Source organism: Quercus robur, chromosome 10 (assembly GCF_932294415.1).
Source record: "Quercus robur chromosome 10, dhQueRobu3.1, whole genome shotgun sequence".
Lineage (NCBI taxonomy): Eukaryota > Viridiplantae > Streptophyta > Magnoliopsida > Fagales > Fagaceae > Quercus > Quercus robur.
The window spans coordinates 9,396,387-9,402,386 of record NC_065543.1 but is presented as its reverse complement, the minus strand read 5'-3'; the positions used below and the strand labels follow the sequence as shown (position 1 = coordinate 9,402,386).

At 32.2% G+C, this 6,000-nt stretch overlaps 1 long non-coding RNA gene across 2 annotated transcripts; it reads left to right on the top strand.

Moving 5' to 3' along the window:
* Window positions 1-1,740: 1,740 nt before the first annotated feature.
* LOC126701917 (uncharacterized) lies at window positions 1,741-4,988 on the top strand. 2 transcript variants are annotated; one of them, XR_007647555.1, is made up of 3 exons: window positions 1,832-2,182; window positions 3,507-3,568; window positions 4,775-4,988. It is a non-coding gene; the product is annotated as an uncharacterized LOC126701917 (long non-coding RNA). The 2 variants fall into 2 exon arrangements; XR_007647556.1 differs by having other exon boundaries at window positions 1,741-2,182; window positions 3,507-4,988.
* Window positions 4,989-6,000: the final 1,012 nt, after the last annotated feature.

Genomic DNA, 6,000 nt, shown 5'->3' with positions numbered 1-6,000 from the left:
TTTAACCAAAAAGAAAAAGTGTAACTAAGAGGATTCATTTTAATCATACCTTAATATTTAATTTTACAAGATTTCTCACTACTCAAATTCTTCACCTGATTCTCAATAAATAAATAAATATATATATATATATAGAGAGAGAGAGAGAGAGAGAGAGAGAGAGAGAGAGAGAGAGAGAGAGAGAACAAGAAGATTAACATGTACCAATAGTTGTCTGCCACGTGGCATTTGAGATGTGCCATTGTTTTATGCATTGTTAAAAAGAAGAAATTACTAGGTTCATCAAGAGGACTGCTAACATGGTCATCGCAACCAATAAAATGTTATTATTTATACAAATGTGATTTAGCTTTAGCATATTATGTTACTTTGAGGCAATTGTTTAATGGAAAGAGTACCGAAATATTAGAGCCATATAGAATAGGGTTTTCTCTATTCTTGTAAAAGAGAGAGTTCCATGGGCGTACTTGAGGTTTGGGTTTTGTGAGATTGCCCTTGTGCTATTATGGTAAAACTCCAGGATGATTGATTCAATGAAGATAAATGCTCCTATAGCCAACGCAGAGGTAGTTAAGTTGGACAGAAGTACAAGATTGGTAACTTTGAGTTATGACAGAGAAGTCCAAGATTGGTAACTTTGAGTTATGACAGAGAATGGGGAAAATTTTGTTGGTATAACAAGTTTTGGTGAACTTATATTTCATCTTTTTAATGAAAAATTAATTAAATTCCATTGATCTGTAAGCAATGGAATTTAATTAATTAGAGAAAATATAAACTTTGAGTTCATGATGATGAACACAAGGTACAAAACGAAATCCAAAAATATCATATGACAGGTCGAAGAGAAGCTAGAAACTCAAGAATGGATGAACAATTAGATGAACCCCAACACCTAGATCAATCAAAAAGAGTGTAATTTAGCAAAAAAAAAAGTGTGTGTGTGTGTGTGTATATAAAAGTTTGTTGATTCCTTTCATCCCAATACATGCCATCTTTTTTCAAGGGCACATGATGCAGATTGGTTAAGGAAGATTAAAATATTTTAATATTTTATGTTGTTTTTTCCTTGTTGAATTAGGATTTTAATTGTTTTTCTTTTCCTAGTTAAATTGTTTTTCCTTTCTCAAGTAGTAGTGGGTTTATTATTTCTTTTCCTAAAATGAGTAGGAGAAATTCTATTCCTATAAATACTCTTTATAGAAGGGTTGATTATTGTTGTTATGCGTTGATTAATAAAAGTTTATTAGAGATGTTTTCTCTATTATTTTGCCTACTAGCCTAGTGCATAGTTTTCAGAACTGGACCGGACCGAAAGGTGATGTAACACCCCGATCCAATTTTTATAATTAAACTATGTGTTTAAGTGGTTAAGTATTATTAATATTTTAAGCCACTTACTTACAAAAATTAATATAAGAGTATTTAATAAACATATTATTTTATAATGCCATTGAATAAGAATTGTAAAGATTATACATAACTGAATTGCTATCGGTATTTTAAATATATACTAAGTATGTACAAAATTATATTAAGTGGTTTAAGTTATTTGATATATAATTGTTGGTGTTTAATTAAGTGTATAAATGTAAGGGTTTATATGCAAAGTTATTTTGTTATTTGGGCCTTTCTAGAATGTAGAACTATAGGAGGGTGAAATGTATAAATACTAAAAATTGAAAAGGTAAGTTATCCTTTCTTTCCTAGCAATACACGTGAATCACCCAAGATATTTTGTTGGACTTCTTGGCTGCACCAGAAATTTCCCTTGGTCATTCTTGCTTTACTTCTTTGTTTTATTCCTTCTTTGTTCTTATTGGTTGCACCTTTATCTCTTCTTTGACTTTCTCAAAGAAAGAAGACTCAAGAAACTCTTTTGCTCCCATTTCCCACGGATCAATGCAAATCAGAAATTTGCACCTCACTTTTCTCTCTTTTGTCTCAAGGAAAGTGCTAGGAAGCTCCCTTGAGTCTTTCTCTTGAGTCCAAGGGTTCACACACCAAAAGAAAGAAAATTCTCTCAACTCTTCTCTCCCTTTCATTCCCACGGGTCCTAAACCAAAAGAAAGAAAATTCTCTCAAGCTCTCCACCTCTCATAATTTTGGGTCCAGCCACTAGGAAATGGGGAAATTCTTCCATGCAAGAGTGATTCTATTTCTCCTTGGAATCAGAAATTTGGTAAGGGTCTAGCTACTCTCACCTTAGAATCCATAATTTCTTCATGGAATCTTAAGAAGTTGGTTTTGTGGTTTGTAAAATTGGAAAGCTTGTAAGTCTATATATATATATACACACACACACAGATATATATATATATATATATGTGCTGTTTTAAGAAGCTTTGAAGTTGTGTTGATGATTTGTTGAAGGTAGATTAGGGTTTTTATTAATTAATGATTTTGTATGATTAAGGAAGTAAGAAAAAGTTAGGATGAGTATTTTTGATGCTGCTGCTGGGATTTTTGGTTGTGCTGATTTTGCTCTAAATGGTTAAATGACTATGTTTAAGTGTTTTATAACATGTCTTATGAGTGTATAAAAATCCCCATATGAAAATACCATTCTTTGGTAATTGTTTGTGAATTTACGAGAAAAACGTTGCAAAGCTGTCACTGTGACAGATTCTGTGTTCATGCATGATAAATTATGTATTAAATTTTATATAGTGAATTTGGATGCTAAGGATGATTCCTATGAAACCTAAGACACTTGTGGTTGTTATTGAATTGGTCTCACAGAATTTGGATTAATATAAAAATAATGGTTTAATTTTTAAGTTGCAAGAAATTCTGTCAGGGCAGATTTGAGTATGCTGTCTTGTGTGATTTTTAGTAAATCATGGGTTTATGCTTTGACTCCGAAATTTTTATGGTATATACTGGACATACAGGGGAGTAGTTCTGTAAATTTTCATGACAATTGGATGTGTTTGAGCAGCCCGTTTGTATTTTACAAATGGAGCCTATGCTGCTGGAATAGAACAGTGAATAGTAAGGGACATGCCTAACTTTGTGGATTTAATTATCAAGTTAGGGTGAATGTTTTGAGCTATAATTTGATATGCTTATCTTTTGGTATGTTTCGATCATAGATTAATTTTGTGTAACTTGTTTTGAGGTTTAGTACCCAAAGGAAGGGGTTGTAAACCATGGGATGGTTGTATGTATGAAGCTGTTTTGCCCGACGTGTTGTATGTTATCATATGAATCTATATAGTTACATGATCATGCTTAAAAGATTTTATATTTATGCATGCATTATTGCCCTAACCTTAAAGCACCTTTTGAAATAAAGTTAGCTCTTTTAGAGATATGGGATTAATATAAGAATGTTGGTTTCTCTAGGATTTTGTACTTGTTGTTGATGAATGTATTTTTTGTTTGTGGGAACCTCGTTGAGGTGGGATTAGGATTTCCTTAATTCTAAGAAATAGGCTTTGAGATGAATGTGAAGTTTATGGTAAAGAATTATGGATAGTAATAAGCTTTGATTTATGGTTTAGGTGTTACCAGTATCCAAGTCTAAGCTCCTTCGACTTTAGGCTCTCGGTTCCTCTGCTTTCAGGTAAGGGATAAGTTATATGGGCATTTGGTAAGTCATGAGGTTATTTTAAAGTATATTATGCATTAAAATGTTTTTGATTAGAGATATGGCATGTAATCATTATTCTGACAAAGATATGTTCGTGAGCTTTCGAAACCCCATGTATATGATTTTTGCATATTGATGCTATTACTGATTCCACGAACATGATGTTTAATGAAAAGAATGGAAATGCTATGATTATGAAATGTTATGCAAAAGAAGAAATTTCAGTATGATATAAAGTATGAAATGTTTTCGGGTTATGTCCTTTGGTAATCTGAACTCGGCTAGTAGGGGTTAATTACTAGCTTTCCATGGAAATATGTTATCTGTTTGGCCATTTAAAGTAGAGGAAATGGGGCTACCCGTAACTTTAGGCCATTTAAAGTAGAGGAAATGGGGTTGCCCGTAACTCTAATCTGATTAAGGCCTTCTCCCCAATGTGTACGGACGGCGGGGAGGAACAAAACCTGGAGGGGATGTGCCATCAGGCCTCCCAAAGGGGACAATATCATACACACGGGGGCACCCAAATGTGATGAGGCATTCTCTGTACAGCTTATCAGATATGGACTAACCAATATGATATGAACAGCTATGTTATGTTATTAATCATGAGAGAATTATTTTGTTTAAATGCATTATGAAAAGTTAAAAGCTCTCATGAAAATAAGAAGTTTCTGATGAAAAGAAAGCTGTTCATTAAAGATAAAGTTTCTGATAAAAGTGCAGGTTATGTTTAAAAGTTATCAGGTATCTGTTTTTATGAAACGTTAAGTTTTATTATCATGAAAGTTATAGTATTCTATGAGAAGAAGTTTATAAAGAAAAGTTTTCTTATTAGTCAAGTTGTTTCTAGCTTAATACAAACTTGCCGATTATTTGATTTAAGTTAAAATAATTATCTTGTAATGAGAATATATGTATGGCGACTTTGTAGGAAGTGAAAGAAGTTTAATCTGGAAGGTTTTGATAATATTAAACTGATAAGAAAAATGAGAACAATTATTTTCTATGAAGAGCGTATACTATTATTATGAATAGTATTAAATACTATGCATGAAAAGATGTTCTCCTATTCGAATATTCATAGAATGAAATGATCTGATTTACATGCATCCTTATTGAATTCTCATATATCTTACCTTTACTGAGCTGTGTAGCTCACCCCTTCCACTCTTTCAGTTAGCAGGTTTTATTTTGGAGCAGAGGGAGCCTTAGTCGAGTTTTGGAAGGAGCTGGTTTAGTTTTATATGTATAGATCCTAAATTAGCATTCTGACGTTTAGCTTTATAGTTATTGTGTATTTTAGGATCAAATAAAAGTTGTGTATACCATAAAGTATCAAGCGATGTATTATGTAAAAGTGTAGAAATTAAATGATTGGTGGATTATGTTATTCTTTGGAGTACAATGTAGATGCTCTGAATGTCAAGTGAAAGGTTATATAATTTAAGTAAAGGAACAAGGATTGAAAAGAAAAAGAAAGCTTTTGGTGAAAGTTTTGTAAAAGTTAAGTGGTTCTTGTTAATATCAAGTTTAGGCTTGATATTAGCATGCCGGTCATGGTCACAAATCCGGGTATCGGGTTTGGGGCGTGACAGGTCGGACCATGAAAACCAAGAACTGGGATGAAAACCAGTTTTTTAAGCATAAAGAACTGGATTTTTTGTTAATTCCGTGAACCACTAAAACCGGGGTTGGACCACACGAACCGGTGAGAACTATGCTGTCCAACCCCTTAGCAATTTAAAAAAAAAACAACTTAACACAATTTTATTCTACTTAATTAAATTATCCATCTTTTACAAGAAATAAAAAAAAATTATAATTAAAATCCTTCAAAGATATTCAACTTTACTTCAAAAATTAATAATAAATTTTAATGTTTTTATGGTTATTATTTTATTTTATTAACTTTCTTATTTAATTATTAAATATATGCTTGAAAATCATTAAATTTTCCTCACATATATAGATATATTGTCAATTTTGCTAGTTTTATAAATTTAATATCTATATTTAGGCTTTAATTAATTATTAAATTAATTATGATGTCATCACGGTTCGACCCCGGTTCGACCTCGGTTCGACCTCAAAAACCTTGAACCTCTCCCTTTTACGGTTCAATGAACAGTCGAGGTCTGAAAACCTTGGCCTAGTGTTTTTATGGAACTTAGGTTTCGTGGAAGAGTTGTAGTAATTGTGTGTTACAGATTCTGCTTCTACACGCCCGCATTACATCAGTACAAAGGCAGACTCTTTTAAAGCAAAATTTTGAACTACTTAAACATTAAATAAATAAAGTACTTTTATTATTAATAAGTTACACATTCACCTAGTGGGTCTTCACGACCTCTCCCTCCATCTTGCTATTACAAGGGAAGAAAGTGACATTTGAACTAGAGCTC